This window comes from Neovison vison, chromosome 4 (assembly GCF_020171115.1).
Source record: "Neovison vison isolate M4711 chromosome 4, ASM_NN_V1, whole genome shotgun sequence".
In the NCBI taxonomy this organism is placed as follows: Eukaryota; Metazoa; Chordata; class Mammalia; order Carnivora; family Mustelidae; genus Neogale; species Neogale vison.
Genome location: NC_058094.1, coordinates 28,755,876 through 28,774,356, shown reverse-complemented (window position 1 = coordinate 28,774,356; position 18,481 = coordinate 28,755,876).

The following is an 18,481-nucleotide window of genomic DNA, read 5'->3' as shown; positions in this document are numbered from 1 at the left end:
CCCACATTAGGCTCCCTGCTTAGTGGAGAGCCTGCTTCTCCCTCTCCCTCTGCTTCTCCCTCCCTCTGCTGGTGTTCTCTCTCCCTCCTTTGCTGTTTCTCTTTGTCATATAAATAAATAAATAAAATCTTAAAAAAAAAGAGATATACTACATAAGATTATGTCATCTGCATAGTTTTATGTTCTGAGATACACTGATCTCCCCCTTATTTGTGAAGCTTCTCTAGGGTCAAATGTGGGCGCAGAGCCAACATCTTATATTGGTTTGTCATGTATAGTTTTTCGATGTTTTATTGTCTATCTAGCACCTATAACTGATATTTTAAAGTTTATAATTATGATGCATAATAATGATTATGGAATACTGTAGTAACGCATTACTTGGATAAACTATTTTGTTTTATTTTTAAAAGATTTTATTTATTTATTTATTTAAGAGTGAGAGCACATGCAGGGGAGGGGAAGAGGGAGAGCGCCAAGTAGAATCCCTGCTGAGCGGGGATCCAGACGTAGAGCTTGATCCCAGGAACCTGAGATCATGACCTGAGCCGAAGTTAGACCCCTAACCCACTGAGCTGCCCAGGTGCCCCAGCAAACTGTATTTTATTTAATTAATCCTTATTTGTGGACAGTTGGGATGTTTTCCACTACCTCAATATTAGTAATAGCATTAAATATATTATCTTTTAGTAGCTACACAGGTATTTTTAGATACTTTCCTTTTTTTGTTGTTTTCCAGTATTCTGAAAGAGTTAAGGCAGCTTTCAGAAGAGCTTTAAAGTTCTGGGAGAATCTGGATCTTGGTGTCTGATTCATTTTCTGAGTGGGTGGTATATGGCTCTAACCTTGTCACTGACAGGAAAGTTCAGATTTCACACTGTAAAGAAAGAAGAAGTCTGTCCTTACAGCTCTCTTTGACTGAAGTATTTGCCTTCAGATGAGATTATACACACTCTTCCATCATCACTCTGGTTCTTGCTAGTGTCAGTTCTTCTTTGAATTGAAATTGCAATTTCCTTTGTTCATCTGGGCTATTTTTAAACCTTGGCAGCTCGTTTGAAAGGCACAACTTGTGTTCCAGGCTTATCCTGTTCAAATATAGTAATAATGGTTATACCATTGAGTGCAACCAAAACAAGCAAATGAAGGAAAGCATGTATTTCCAAAATCAATGTTCAGATGGCATGACTTTCATTTTTATATGAACATAGCATTTTGGTAAGCAACATTTGAGAATAGGTTAGTGAATCATCATAGGAGGAAACTAGAGAATCTTTGATTTTCAAAAGGATGTTTGCAATTATGTACGTCAACTTACCACCAAAAGCAAAATTCATATACAGTGTTCCTGATGGTCTATCAGGTTTTTTTTTTTAAAGATTTTATTTATTTATTTGACAGAGAGAGATCACAAGCAGGCAGAGAGGCAGGCAGAGAGAGAGGAGGAAGCAGGTTCCCCGCTGAGCAGAGAGCCCGATGCGGGGCTCGATCCCAGGACCCTGAGATCATGACCTGAGCCGAAGGCAGTGGCTTAACCCACTGAGCCACCCAGGCACCCCAGTCTATCAGTTTTTGACTAAGCCCCTTCCATGGCTGGATTACCATCTCATCAGAAAACCCATTTATTCTTGGATGGCTATAATTTAAGAAGTTCTCCTTTTCATTTTTTTCTTAAATTGAAACCTGTCCTTTTTTTTTTTTTTAAGATATTCAGTTGTCCCTTCTGTTTTTATCACTATCTTTATACCCTTTTCCAGAAATATTACCCATTCTTAAATGTTTGGTCTTCTCTAGAACAACTAGGCTGCTTATCAGTTCTTATCGTATGTTCAGGAACCTCCTTTCTCAGATCTCTGGTTAGGGTTAGGGTTAGGATAAGGGCTAGGGTGAATGCAAGGGTATGTGCCTGGCAACCTGAAGTTCAGACACCTCTCCAGAGAGTAAAACCTCAGACTTCTTCTGGGGTGAAATGAAACTTGTCTTTTGAACATCCACTTAATAATATATTGACTTCCTTTTGGAGCCATATAGAAAATGGGGTATGTCTCCTTATTATAATCCTTTAAATATTTGAAGACATCTAGGTAGTTTCCTTGTAGTCTTTATTCTTTGGGATAAGTATCCTTAGGCCATGCAAGGTTTTTTGTTTGACAAGATGATGCTATCTATATTTCTAATCATCTTAAAGACTTTCCTGTATATTTTCCAATCTGTCCATGTTCTTAAAATAAGGGCTGTAGAGCAGAAAACATTGGCTCACAGAAGTAATGGAACCACTTTGCATTCTTGAAATCTTGTCTTGAGATATTTGGTTTATAAATATTTTTGAGAATTTCTGCAGCTTGTTATCATATATGGTTTCCCTGTAATATAGCTATAGGTACTCGTTATTTTCAACAGTCTTCTCCTAGAACATAGATGCTAAGAGATGGCACCTCACTCATAGAGTTAGGTATAAAATTGGTAATTTTTTTTTTAAAGACATTACCCATCTATTTGACAGAGAGAGATCACAAGTAGGCACAGAGGCAGGCAGAGAGAGAGAGAGAGGAGAAAGCAGGCTCCCCGCTGAGCAGAGAGCCCGATGCGGGACTCAATCCCAGGACCCTGAGATCATGACCTGAGCCGAAGGCAGCGGCTTAACCCACTGATCCACCCAGGCACCCTAAAATTGGTAATTATTAAACTCTTTTGTAAGGGCTCTGTCATAAAGCCGTGGTGCTTTTGAAAGGAAGTATGGTTCATAATAGACAAAAAATTATCATTTATACCTGATAGCTAATCTGTAATTGCAGTTTGAATTTCATGGCCCAACATGGGAGAAAATAAAAAAGAATTTTTTTTAACACTCCTCAACTAGTAATAGGCAGTTTTGTATTCCAAGAGGATTTGTAGTCTAATTATTTGTAGGGCATATCAGACTTAAATGAAAAGGGGTCTTTCACTTCATACCCTCCTAACTGCTCAGGTCATTGACTACTCCATATTCATCTCAACAACCTAGGAATCATTTGTATTTTGAAAGAGTGTTTGAGAGTTGATTTTAGTTTGTTACTTTTTTGTTTTCTTTTTTTTCTTCTTTAGGATTTTATTTATTTGTCAGAGAGAGAGAGAGGCAGAGAGCACAAGCAGGGGGAGTGTCAGGCCCAGGGAGAAGCAGGCTCCCTGCAGAGCAAGGAACCTGATGTGGGTCTTGATCCCAGGACCCTGGGATCATGACCTGAGCTGAAGGCAGAGGCTTAACCAACTGAGCCACCCCAGGCATCCTTTCGTTTTATTTTTCTTTTTTTTTCCTAGTTTGTACTCTACACGGATAATTTGATCATTTTGAACATCTTGATTGAATTCAATCTGTCTATTTAATAGAAAACAAAGTCAGTTAATGTTTAATGACATTTATTATTCAAGTTAGCCACAAGTGTCAATCTAGCTATCCCTTAAAGATATAAAAATAAAAAATATGTGTTATATTTAGCGGTTTATCTTTTTTATGTAATGCGTTAAAGACTTTTTCTATTGTGAAATTTGTGTACAAATATGTATATAATATGTAATAAATATATATACACAGAAATATATGTATATATCTCACATAACTCAGTTGAAGAAATAGACAACATTATTAATGCCAGAAATACCCTTATAAGCTCTCTCTTCCCCCACCACGTGCACTGCAGACCTCCTTCCAACAGCCATCCTGTTCAAAAACAATCTTAGCTTTTATGATAATTACTTCCTTTTTTAAAAAAAAATGGTTTTATTATCTGAGTATGTATCCAGAGGCAATATATTGGTTATTTTTGCCTATTTGGGGCCTTAGTATAAGTACCATTAATTTTTGGATCTTTTTCTATGGCTTCCTGCTTTTGTTCAATGCTTTGTTTATATGATATGTCCACATGAATATGTGCAGTATATTTCATTTATTTTAATGCTGTATGGGTACATTATAATTTATCCAATTTACTGTCATTATACCATTAGGTTATGTCTAGTTTTTGCTGTTTGTTTTTATCTATTAAGGGTACTGCTGCTAGTAATAATTTTTTTATGTCAACTGGTACACAGGTGCAAAAGATTTCCCATTATTTACATCTAAAAATGGAGGTGTTGGGTTGTAAACTATATGAATGTTTAACTTTATTACATTGGACGAAACTATTTTCAAAGTACTTATATCAGCCATATATGAAAGTCCCTTATCCCATATCCTTGTAAATACTTGATGTTGTCAGACTTAAAAACTTTTGCCAATCTGGAGGATATATTATGTACTTCATTGTGACTGTAATTTGCAAATCTGTGATTACTATTGAAACTGAGCTTCTTTGCAAATGTTTATTGGGCATTTGAGTAACCTTAATTTTTGAAGTGACTGATAAGTTTGTCTTTTTCCTTTCTGATTCATAGGCTTCAAAATAATATTCTTGATATTGGTCATTAAGTGTTATGAATGTTGCAAATATCCTTAACTAATAGAATTTTTACTGCATTTAATATTTATATATTTTTCGAATTGATGTGCTTGATTTTCATGTGGTTGAATGTATTGTCTTTTCCTTTTTGGTCAGGAATTGTAAGTTCCATTTAAAATCTTTTCTTCTCTTTGTTGAGAGCATGAAAATAATTTTTGTGAAAAGCTTTATTGCTTTGCTTTCAATTATTTTGTTTTGAGTGGCAGGAAACATCTATCTATGTTGTATATAGACAAATTAAAAACAAAGAACGGTTTCCATTTCTTTGTCCTAAACATAGGACACTTTGTATTTATGGAAGAGTCTTACTGTTCTATTTAGTTCTTAAAAACCAACTGTATAAATAACCTGTTTCTGAGTTGTTTTTTTCCCCCATGTATTTAACTGCTTAGAAACAAACTAAAACAGAACTCTGATTCTTCTAGAACCTATTGTTCTATTTCACAGTACCAAATAATTTCTGGAAAGTGCTAGGAAATGGTAAAACCAAAGTGTGCAGAACACTTGTTTCTCTGAAGATTCTGGAAGCCTTCACTTAGGCATGTGTAGGCTAATACTTTCTAAAGTCACATTGACAGCTATCTGAGAATGGAGTGTAGCTATTGGAGGGGAATTTCTCATTGTTTTAACCTTTGTTTTTAGGAGATGATAAACAATCCCTTTTAGCCTAGGAAAAGTAAAATTAACCTTTAAGTTCATGAAAGCATTCCTCAAAAGAGGTGAACTATGGTTGAGGATGTTGTCTTGCTTTTTGGTTATGTCTGAGATTTTGCTTAATCCAAGGTCAAAAATATTTCTGTTTTCTTTGTAGAGTTTTATAGTTTTAGATCTTAGAGTCAGTCTGTGATCCATTTTTCAGTTCATCTTTATGTCTGATGTAAGGAAGGGGTCCATTCTTTTGCATGTGTGGCTATCCAGTGTTCTAGCACCACTTATTGAAAAGACTGTTCTTACCTATTGAATTGTCCTAGCACATCTGTTGAAAATCACCTGACCGTGGATTTAAGATTTATTTTTGAACTCTGATGTTTCATTGATCCATATGTCTGTCTTTGTTACCACATTGTCTCAATTACTATAGCTTCGATGTAAGTTTGAAATAGGGAAGTGTGCTTTAACTTTGTTCTTATTTTTCTAGATTGTTTTACTTATTTTAAGTAACTTGTATTTTCACATTTATTTTAGGATAGCCTTGTGAATTTTCATAAGAAAGTTAGCTGGGATTTTGACAGGAATTACATCGAGCCTATAGATAAATTTGGGGAGTATTGTCATCTTACAATATTAAGCCTTCTGATTCATAAATATGCATTTCTTTCTATTTATTTAGGTCTTCAGTTTTCCTCAGTAATGTTTTATAGTTTTTGAGTATGCATTTTACACTTCTTTTAACAAATTTGTTCCCAAGTATATTATTCTTTGTGACACCAATATAAACGGAATTGTTTTCTTAACTTCAATTTTTGATTGTTCATTGATGGCATATAGAAGTACAATTGATTTTTGTGTATTATCTTATATCTTGCAATCTTTTTAGATTTATTTATTCTTTCTAAAAATTCTTGTAGGTACCTTAGAGTTTTCTGTATACAAGATCATGTCATCTATAAATAGAGATAGTTTTAAGTTGCCTTTTCAATCTGGGTGCCTTTTTTTTTTTTTTTTTTTTTCTTGTCCAACTGCCCTGGCTAGAACCTCTAGTACAGTTTTGAATAGAAGTAGCAAAAATGAACATTCTTGTCTTATTGCTGTTCTTAAAGGGAAAATATTCAGTCTCTCACTATTAAGTATGATGTTAGCTGTGGATTTTTGTAGATGCCCTTTATCAGATTGAGGAAGTTTCCTTCTATCCCTAATTTGCTGAGTGTTTTTATCATGAAAGGATATTGCATCTTGTCAAATGTTTTTTCTGTATTATTGATGCCCTTTATGAGGTTGAAGAAGTTTCCTTCTATCCCTAATTTGCTGAGTGTTTTATCATGAAAGGATATTGCATTTGTCAAATGCTTTTTCTGCATTACAGAGTTGATTATATATTTTCTTTCACTTTATTATATTGATGGGGTGTATTACATTAGTTTATTTTCAAATGTTAAAGCAACCTTACATTCTTGGGATCAATCCCACTGAATTATTGTATAGAATTTTTTTTAATGTTTTAGGTTCAGTTTGTTAATATTATGTTGAGGAGATTTATGTCTGTATAAGAAATACTGGTCTGTAGTTTTCTTGTAATGTCTTTGTCTGGTTTTGGTGTCAGGGTAATATTGACTTCAAAGAATGAGTTGGGAAGTATTCTCTTCTTATTTTAGAGGAGTTTGTGAAGAATTTATTCTCTTTGAATGTTTGATAGAATGAACCAATGAAGCCACATCAGCAAGGATTATATTATCTGGCAAATTTTAAAATTATTAACTCAATATCTTTGCCTGTCATAGATTTATGCAGATTTTAAAAATTTTTTCTTGAGTCAATTTTGATAGTTTGTGCTTTAGTAAGAATTTTTCCCTCTCATCCAAGTTATTTAATTTGTCAGTAGATTAAGTCTTTGTTCATGATATTTTGCAATTAAATGAAGGTTCCCAACAGTTTACTTAATGTTTAGGATGGAGTTTAAGTAAAAAACACAAAATCCAACCCACAGTTAGTAAACTAATCTGGTATAATTCCATAAAGGCTATGGATCACACTTTTTCTTTGGAAGGTGAAATCTCTATTACTTCACGTTGTAGAGGGAAAAACCAAGTAGGGAGAAGAAATGCTTAGATTCAATCTCTTCTATCAGGATTTTCTTTTTTTTCCTGAGACTTCTGTTTCAAGGATTTCCTGATTCCTATTATTGTACAGGGCTCTATGGAACCAGTTTTTTAATGAGCAGATTGGGCTGGGCAAAGATAAGAAACAGCTGTGGTGCTGTTTTTATGAAGGAAAGCCTCTTTCTATTTTTTTAAAAAGATTTATTTATTTGTATAGAGAGAGTGAGTGGGGGACAGAGGGACCAAGGGCGGGGGGCAGAGGGAGAGAGAGAGAGAATCTCAAGCCGACTCCAGGCTGAGCACTGAACCCTATATGGGACTTCATCTTATGATTATGGGATCATGACCTGAGCTGTTTAACTGACTGAGCCACCCAGGTGCCCCAAAAGAAGGCCTCTTTTTGAACATCCTTTTCATGTGGAATGAACGTAACTCTTAGGTCACAAAAGGGCATTTTACTCAGGACTATCTCCCTGCATAGCTTCAGGTTATGGAGTTTCTAGATCTGTCAGAGTCATATCTAGTCCTAGGTTACCTGCCTGAGGAAGCAGCCTGAGTCAGCCTTCCTGGCCGCAGTGTATCCCCCTGATGCCAATTATGCAGTCAACTCGCGTGCCTCAACAAAGGGAGAGATTCCAAAGGCTTTAAGAGCCTTGTGTGTGGCATTCAAGTATGGGGACTCAACAGGCTGAGCAGCAGTAAACTCAAGGACTTACAGTTCACTTGGGAGTTCAGATGCAGAGTGCGGAAGAAGTCTCCTTTGGATCCATCTCAAGGAAGAAATTTAATGTTATTCCTTTTATGCATAGCTTCTGGGCTTTTGGGACTTGAGTCTGGGGGAGATCAAGCTTTGAAGAATTATTTGTGGCTGGTCCAGGGTTTCATCAGCCATAGCTGTGTTGAGGTCAGGAAGTCTGCTGGGAAATGTGTTGAAATGTCCTCAAAGGAAGAAAGAGGTCTTGGAAGCCAGTGATTACGTGGGCCTAATCATTCATATTGGAGTGAAGTAGGACTAGGAGATAGCTCATTTATGTTCATTCAGAGAGAATGGACCATTCCTAGAAATTGTGCAGTCTGGAAATGTTTAACTATGAGGAAATCATTGCATTTAACTTCATAGATTTATACCTGTCCTTGTATTAGAGATGTCAAACTTGGGGATTTGGGAGATGTCTTATGCCTATTTGTAAGTTTAGTCAAAACCTGAACGACTCTAGGCCTGTCCTCTTTACAAACAAAAATATATAGCTTTCTAGGAAGGGTTGCAGGAGATATTGTCGTTTCGAGTCAACAGGTGTGGTTAGAAGTTAGGAGAAGGGAGAAGAGGCTGGAGAAAATGACTTCAGCCAGTTCCTCTTCCTATCTGGCTTTCAAATGGAATCTGCATCTTCCAAAATTTTTAATAAATGTGGAAGCTTAAATTTTTTTCTCTCCATAGCTTGGATGTTCTGGGCTCTGACTCTCTGTCTTGATAAGGAGTTAAATTTCCTTCAGAAAAATCGTATGTATATATGTGTGTGGCATGTAATCTGACCTAGATCCCTCTTCTCCTGATGGTCTTTTAAAAAATTTTTAATAAAGATTTTATTTATTTATTTGACACACACACACAGAGAGAGAGAGAGAGAGAGAGAGCGAGAGCAAGTACAAGCAGGTAGAAAGGCAGGCAGAGGCAGAGGAAGAAGCAGTCTCTCTGTTCAGAAAGGAGCCGAATCATGGCTTGATCCGAGGACCCCAGGATCATGACAAGAGCCAAAGGTAGACACTTAACCAATTGAGCCACCCAGGTGCCCAGATGTTTGTTTAGTAGGCTCTCCCTCCCTGAAGTCAGCATGCTCTGGGTAAGAAAAGCCAGGGGAACTAGCTGTTTATCTTTCCAGGAAAGGCCTTACGTTGATCTCAAGGCTGCCTTGGAAATTTTGAAGGCTCTGGTAACTGCCTCCTTCCACTTCAATGTTCTGACTGCTTCCTCGCCCTCCTGTCCAAATCCCCTCTCTTACTGTGTCCCCATCCCTCTTTCTCTCAACTTTTCACATGGTAGCAACAGACCGTAAGTACTTTGTATGCTAGTCTATCTCTCCATACAGATTCTATATGGATACCATATGCATTTAATAAGTTTTATGTACTTGACTTTTCAGGGCTATTTATTCTAGGTGATGAATCAAAGTTTTACAGGATGTGCTTATTATGTTTCCCTTATTTTATGCTAGTCCTACAAAAAATGGAGATTTATAAATTATAGTAAGTAGGAATTTATATTAGAATGATTGATAATAGCAGTGTCAAGGATTTTGGGGGGAAAATCCTCAGACATTATCATGCCAACCTCTTTTAATTCTCACAATATTATATTTTAGTTTTTGAAGATGTAATTTTTCAGTGTAAATATTGTTTGTATTCCACTTTCCAAAGTAATTATTTCTATAAGTCTACCTCATTATTATTTTTAATGGACTTAATCTTATCTATCATTTAGAAAAATATGAGCGGTTCATTGACCAGAAACTTTTTAGGTCAATTTTAATTTCCATCCTTCTTTCTTCTTTCTGGCCTTCTTTCTTCTATTAGAGCTCTATTTGGAATGGATCTCTTATTAATGTAGGTGTTTACTTTTGTTAAATGTATTTCCTGTGGAAAAATTCCCATGAAAAGGGTTGCTGGATAAAAGCATATGAATATCAATGATTTTACAAACAAAAATAATTTTTACATTTTTAATGCTTCTAGCTGTGTCAGTCTACATGTTTCAGCATGGTCTTCAGCACCACAGAGCATCATTTAAAACATGTTTTATTGCTTTGAGATGATTAAATTGTTACCTCTAGCTTGCTTTCATTTGCTTTTCTTTTTTCTTTCCATGTTCCTTCAGAAGCACAATGAGCTGAGGTTACAGAGTTCTACTGATTGGCCTTACAATGCAATCCACTTGATTGGTTGCAAGAAAGTAGGCTCCACGTGAGAGGAAGAGATGGCCTGGCACGAATGGCCTGCCATTGCTGTTACCTGGGAGACTTGTTCTGCTCTCCAAATGAGTTCCTAGCTCTGGTCACCAAGGAGTTATAACTGAGCTCCGTCAGTGGACTCACACATGAGAATGTGCTTTAACCAGTTGGGGAACTCTCACAGGGAGTAAGTACAAGGACGTCAAAGCCACTCACTTCTACCAGTGCAACCTCCCATCAGAAGTGCTGTTTAAGGGGTCATCTTGGAACCTCAAAAGACTCCACGATCATGCAAAGAAAAGGTACAGCTATCTGAAAAGATGCCAGGGAAAGAACCTGTCTCCCAGCCAGAGACTGTGTCGGGAAAACAGAAGGCTGCTGGATAGCTTCCTCTACCTTCAGAGCCTGTGCAGCCTCAGAGGAAATTCAAAGGGGCCAAGGTAATAGGCCTGGGCCAGTTAGTTCTGGGGAACTTCTGTCTCTTTTCTTGTGCCCATCTGACCCAAGCCAGTCCTCCACAGAGGGAAAGTGCATGAGAGAAGTTCTTTGTGTCTCCCAGACCTCCTCATCTTCCACATGTGGTTCTCTGTACAGAGACAGAGAACTGTGCAGAGACTGTTCTATGTACAGCACAGGCTGAGAAAAACAGGCTTAAGGCAGCACAGGCCAGCAGGCACCTTCACCTTGACCCTTTTCAACTTGTAAATACCTGAATCCAGGCTGAGCTCTAGAAAGAGAACCTGACTCCAGAGATGGCCATCCATAGTGACAGAAGCCAGGTGCCAAGGACTAGGGAGGAGCAACAAGATGTTTCAGCTCCCTCTGTTGGACCTCACCACAGCAGATCTCAGAAAAGCCATGTGGTCTTATGTTACCAGTAAAGGGTACAACTTGGAAGCCAGTTTTCTTTCTTGCTGTGATTCAGGTGAGACTGAAGAAGGTGAACATACATCCTTGAACTCACGGGTCTGCTCAGAAACAACTAATGAATCTTCTTTAGATACAATTGATGCTGTCAAATGCTCTACCACTGAGCTACACCCCCTAGATACAATTGATGAAGAAGAGTAGCTCCCTGAATCCAGGCGCAACTAGGAAAGTGGGTTCAATCCAAATAGATTTACCCATCCCAAAGATAAGTTGGATACATGTAAACCACCCAGTCGCCTCAGATCTCTTAAAAACAGCTATTTCTGCTATGCTGCCAACCCCATTGGGCCAGAAGTCCCAAAAACATGGCTTGCACTTGGTTCCTGGTCCAGTCACAGTATTCTGATGCTTTCTTCTGAGCTGAGCTCTACCTCCAGCAAAACATTTGGCACAGAGAACAAGATGAGCAGCTTTCTTGAAAGACAGTTTCTTGTGGGCTCCTATGTGGGGCAGAATGTTTCCATTGGCAAATCTTGCAACAATTTACAGGCCACTCAAAAAAATTGGAGGTCGTTTCTGCAGAAGAGCTGCTGCCCACCATCAGGGTGCTCCTGGGCTGGCTCTGCATCAACCACAACTTCCTCACCACAGGTTGGCAGGGTCTGTTGGTTCTGTGAGATCACCACTCTGCTGCTGAACCTGCTGCCTTCAGGGAGCCCTTCAGAAATCAGGCCTGGTCCTGTCCCACCATCTCCATGACCTGCTGCAGAGCTATAAGGGAGAGATCTTCCCTGGTTCCTGCAACTCCTTGGTTATGTCTTCACCTTTTTTTATGCCCTGTTCAGGTTTTCATTCTTGACTGTGTCTGGGTTGGTGGCCAGACTGCCATGCTATGATTTCATTTGTTCCATCTAAACTAAGCATGATCACAATAGCCCAAGGATTATCAGATTCAGTTCTCCTTCTAATAATCTGAGAAGAGGTGTTTTATGGTATAATATTGGTATTTTATCCGGCATCTGCTCAAATTTTCCAATTTTGGCTTCTATGACATTGTCTCTTGCTGCCTTCTCCTTCTCCTTCTCTTTCTTCTTCTTCTTCTTCTTCTTCTTCTTCTTCTTCTTCTTCTTCTCCTTCTTCTTCATCTTTTCTGGCTCACAGATGTCTTTTGGGACCTCTTGTCAATCTCTTATCTGGCATATACTCTAGGGGATAGCTCTTTTCTTGCTGTTAGTAGACCTCGGATGTGCACTCTGTAAAGACTGGACATTAGTTAAAATTCCCAGCTGCAATCAGATTGGCATGTGTTGAAACTAGTAACATTAGTTCCCTCCTGACTACCCAATTCCCAACAGTCTTCTCTGAGAAACCACCACATCTCAAGGCCAGCTTCAATATTCTTTCAGGATCCCAAGTTCTGGAGGCATCAGAGTCTTCCTCTGTCCAGTCCACTCCTTACCAGCTCAGTCTCAGATTCATTTACTCCCCAAGAAATTCCATTTCCAGCTTTCCTTTACTCCTGGGTTCTCATTTCTTAGTTGTCCTAAGCCAAGCTTTTGTGTTTCAGTTAAACTTCCTGTTATTTCCCTTTCTCCATGCTATTAAAAAGCATATTATTATATTTATTAGAAACATTTTGACAAACAAAAGAAAAATAGAAGAGGAAAACCCAATGGTGGTTTAACCCAAACATTGCCACTTTTGTTGTTTTGATTATTTATAACCTGCCATGCTTCCTCTGCATACATGTTTTTCTTTCAGTTGTAATTATAATCTTTAAACATTTTTTCAGCCTATTTTTTCAAATTACAAGTGTTTCTTATATTATTGCATATTCAATTTTGACCCTTTAGTAGCTGCTTCCTAGCATCATTTGCTTAAGTATTCATCTTGCTTTTCTAATATTTTTAGCATTAAGTCATTAATAATTATATGATAAAGATCTTTGATCCGTTAGGATTAATTCCTTAGCATAGATGAGCAGAAATTGATTTACTGAGTTAAAAGATATAGATATGTATAGGTACATATAGATATGTATAGGTACATATATTTTATATTTCATTACATTTATATGTGCATATATAGAGATTATACATATGCATATAAATATAACTTTTCACAAGATGTTGCCAAATGGCTTTCCAAGAAGGAATTTATTTCCCAAAAGAGAATAAACACTTTATATAGTTTTATAGCCTATATTTTTATTGAGTGTATTATGATCATTTTCTTATGTATTTATTTATCTTTTTTAAAGATTTTATTTATTTATTTATTTGAGAGAGAGAAAGAGAATGAGAGGAGAGAGGTCAGAGAGAGAAGCAAACTCCCGCTAGCAGACAGCCTGACGTGGGACTTGATCCCAGGTCTCCAGGACCATGACCCGAACTGAAGGCAGCCATTCAAACAACTGAGCCTGATTATTTTAGTAGTGACCATCATATGAATATATTGCAATTTACTTAACCATAGTCCTATTTGGGGGTATTTGTTTCTACATTTTTTTTCTCTTATAAATAATGTAAATAAATTTTTGTATGTATCTTTGATTGTTAGAATAAATTTCTGAAAGTAAAATTACTGAGACCTTTAATGAAACTAAAGAACTAGACTACATTAGGCTCTTAATGAACTAAAAATGATACTAAATAATAATGATGATGATACTAAATTAGCCTCCAAAAGGGATGTAACAATTCTTACTCCCAAGAATATGAGTGTACATATTTCACTGCATTCAATTCAGAGAATTTTAATTACTTTCCTGCCAAGTAGAAAAGCAAAATTATCATTGTATTACTGGCTACAGGAGATTGAAATTAATAACTTAGTGGTTATATTATTAATTTTAATGTCTTGTTCATGTCTCTTTTTACGTTAAAATAGGATTTTTTTTGGTTTTTCCTATTTCTTATTGTTATAACCTGCAACAAATGAAAATCATATAAGCATGCAAATTTAACAATTACCTAAATCAGAGAGCTGACTCTCTGTTCTTTGCTTTGTTTGCTGCAACCTGCCAGGTACAGCAGTACGTTCAGATGAAAGAACTGATAATTCTGGTGACTTGAGGGGAGATAAGGTGACTCAGAGCATGCAGTAGAGCAGAAGAGAATAAGAGAAAAAGAATAAATTTTTTTTTTAAGATTTTATTTATTTGAGAGAGAGAATGAGTGGGGGGAAGGGAAGAGGGATAAGGAGAGAGAGAGACCGAGAATCTGGAACAGACTCTCCGCTAAGCACAGAATCCAACATGGGGCTCAATCCCACAACCCACGAGCTCATGAACAGATCCAAAACCAAGAGTTGGAGACCTAACGGACTGAGCCACCCAGATTCCCCTAAACTATTTTTGAAAACACAACCAGAATTGTTTTTCTGGTGGGAGATATTTGGTCATTTTCACATATGGAAAAAAATTTATTCATTGCTATGGAAGATTCTCCCTTTAAGAAGCTTGGGTGGGAGGTCCCAAATTGCATTTGGGAGGTTCTAGGCTAGATAATATGAATAGAGTAAGAGCAAGAAAAACTCAGGCAGTGGTTACTGTCAACACAGTAGAAACTGGAATTGCGTCTCACGGTGGGTTTTGGTTCTTTTAAGCCCAGCACCCAGTCCCATTCTTAAACTTCTGCTAGAAAAAGGTGACTTAAGCATGCTTTTTCAGCTATAGACGCTGGTGCTAGGGCATGTGCTGAGCAAGACACAAATGGGGGTACCAGCCAATCACCAGAGTTCTGCCAATTTTTCTGTTACTTATTATTATTTTTTTTATATGCAGGAATCATCCTCCCTAAGAAAGTCTCCTGTTGTGTTCTGGGGTGTTTCCTTGCTTTCCCTTGTAGGAGCTTTGGAACTTCAGGTGTTCAGCTACCATCAGCAGATAGATACCCTGCTCTGGACTTACAAACACACTGAGAGGCACCAATGGACTGCCCTGAAGATGTCATTGCTGTGAATTCATGACGTGTCACGGATGACTCTTGCACAGCTTGCTGGTTCCTGGATGCCGTACAATGAATCTTGCTGAATCTGTGGACAAGCAATGAGACAAAGACCAAGAGAGTGTTGTCATTAAATGGTTGAACTTCACTGGGTTTACTTGGAGGATAAGCACCATTGAGGTCATCCTCTGCCGATAGGATCACTCAGGTAAAGCCCCTCGATGAAACATCTTATATTACTTACTGTTTCTTCTCACACTTAAAGTGTTTGTCTTCTAAAAGTATGGTCTTTTGGCTTAGGCCTATGGGACTATGGACAAAATTTTATATACTAGGAGACTTAATTTTCTCTTTGTATAGTTTCTTCTTCTCTTCATCAAGGCATTACAGGAATGATACATAAAACAACAGATAAAATTTTAAAAAGAATAAGTGCCTGGAAGAGATTATGCTGAGTGAAATAAGTCAAGCAAAGAGTCAATTATCATACGGTTTCACTTATTTGTGGAGCATAACAAATAGCATGGAGGACAAGGGGAGATGGAGAGGAGAAGGGAGTTGAGGGAAGTTGGAAGGGGAGGTGAACCATGAGAGACTATGGACTCTGAAAAACAATCTGGGGGTTTTGAAGGGGTGAGGGGTAGGAGGTTGGGGAACCAGGTGGTGGGTATTAGAGAGGACACGGATTGCATGGAGCACTGGGTGTGGTGCAAAAACAATGGATACTGTTATGCTGAAAAGAAATAAAAAATTAAAAAAAAAAAGAATAAGTGCCTAAACCTTAATATTTGTATGAGACTCAGCTGAGGAAAATAACGATTAGAAGCTTCATTGTTACCTGGGATTCTGAAAATTAAAGCACTGTGCAATGCACATAAACTTATAACTGGCTGCAGCTATTGCTTAAATGGCCGTAGTGGGAAGGGGACCTTCTATGAGCAATTGCTGTCTAACTCCTTTTACTTTGTAACGTAGGAAAGAACCCTATTTTACAGATGAATAAGGTAAAACCAGTCAAGTTAAGCCACTTTCTCAAAGACATGAAGCTACTAAGTGACTTATTGGAGATTTGGTTCCAGATGTACTTAGCTCCAAGTTTGTCCCAGGAAGATTTGGCTCACTTACTATAAGCACTCAAAAGCATGGAGTGTCCAGTAACTAGCAGGAAGAGGACTCTTAGTGAAGGTCAGTGACAAACTATAGGGCAACTTGTGCGATCCAGAAACCCTTACTCGAACCCCATCTGACTGACCATGTGATATGCAAACTTCCGCTTTTATCTAGATGCCTCTAGGGAAGGACATGCTAGTGGAGGGGAGAAACTGCCCTGACATGGAGTTTCAAATCTGACTTGAGAGGGTATTTACCCAGGAAGAAACTTCTTCAAATGGGAAGACACTGAGTTATTTTACTAGGTAAGCTTTACATTTTGAGTTGAATAGGTTAGAAGGCAAGATATATATTCAGACAACTAGAGTTAGGTATTTCTTTTCTGTGTCCTGAGTTACAGTGTATAAATTTCAACCTCGCTATTAATGTTTGTTATATGTGCTTTTCAAGCAGCTAGGAACTATATTTATTCTGGTTGAATAATATATTTTGACAGTAATAATTTCTCTTATGAGCCTAAGACTCATATTTCCATCTGCCTCCTCTACATAGGCTGCCGGAACTTTCCATATATCTGACGTTCAACAAGTCTTGCAGGGAAGTTATTATTTCTACCTGAACTGGCCTTTTCCTTGTACAAATTATCTTAATAGGTGGCATTTAGGTAGGTTTGAAATACTGGTTCTGTTCTCTTCTAACTGCCCATCCTCTCCCTCAACCAAAGTATTTAATCATTAGCATACACTCCCCCACTCACACCCACACATTGACTTATGTGGTTGGAAGGGGGGTGTTGGCAAGTCAGAAATTTGTAGAGCAGGCTGACAGGTGCGAAGCTCTTAGGCACAGCCTGATGCTTGCAGTCTTGAGGCAGAATTTCTTTTTCCTCAGGGAAATTAGAGTTTTGTTCTTAAGGCCTTTATGATCTTTTAATTGATTGGGTTAAGCCCATTTCATTGTGCTCATTATTGAGATAATCTCCTTTACTTTACGTCAACTGACTGTAGAAGTTTGCGGCATCTAGAGAACACCTGTACAGCAAGGCTAGGGGAGTTCTGTTCAGTAACTAGTACTGGATACTGTTAGTCTAAGCAAATTGATGCATAAAAGTAAGCATTGTACACAGGCAATTTCTCAACAATTTTCTGAGTGTATCCGTAAACACCAACAACTTCCTAAATTATTAGTTAACTTATAGTTCCAGATATTTGCTGCTGTGGATACATGAAAAGTAAGATATATTTCCTGTCCTTGAAGAAAGAGCTGAGACAGAAACTGACATCTAATCAAATACATTATAATCAGTAGTGAATAAAGGGGCAGGACACTGGAGAGGAGATAGTGACGGTGCCATCTAGGGAGTTTATAAAAGAGATACTTCCAATCAAACATTTCTAAATCTACTGTTTAGATCCATTGTCACCACTGTACCTCAAGCCTTCTTAGCATGAGCTGGAACATTACCACATCCTCCTACCATACCCCCCTCTACCTCCCCCGCCACTCTTTCAGCCACTCCTGCCTCCAGCTTGCCACCAGAATTACTGCGCTCTTACATACCTGATTAGGTCTCTTTCTTGGTTAAAATGCAGCAGCTCCTTATTGCATCTAAGTCCAAATTCCTTAGCATAGTGTAAACTGTTTAGGACTAGATAGTCACAATCTATTCTTTCCAGATTTATGCATCGTTTCCTGTCTCTCAATCATATACTCCATTCTACAGCCACAACAAACAGTTGACATTCTCTGAACCTACATTTCTTTTTCTTCTTTTTTCCCCACATCCAAATATTTCACACACAATTCCCTTTGTCGGAAATGCTCCCTATCTAGCAAGATTTTATTTATTCTTCCAGACTCAACATAAATATCTCCTCTTCTGTGAGGGATTCTTCATTTCTGGGTGCAGTTAGTTGCTCTTTCCTTTGTACTTTTACTTTACAAAAAGCTCATACACTGTTACAACTCATATTTGAATTGTATTTCTCTCTTACTAACCTCTGAGTTTCATAGTGGCAAGACCTGTATTACTCATTTTGCATCATCCTCTCTCTTACAACTAGCATCAAACCTGGAACATGTTAAATATCTAATATATATATTTGTTGACCAAAAATTGCACATTTTTCTAAACTAGTGCCTCAGTATTTCTCCAAGTAAATGTGGACATCAAAAATAAAGCCCAATACTGTTTAGAATCATTCCAGATAATTTGGTATTGTTTCTTGCCTATCAGGTTGGGGCTGTGCTTAAGTTGTGAAGATCTGAGTTCAAGCTTTTGCTTTATCACTTACTAGTGATAGCTAGTTCATTGCTCTGCATTTGGTTTCCTCAAATAATATCTGCTCCATACTATTAAGAGAATGAAATGAAAGCAT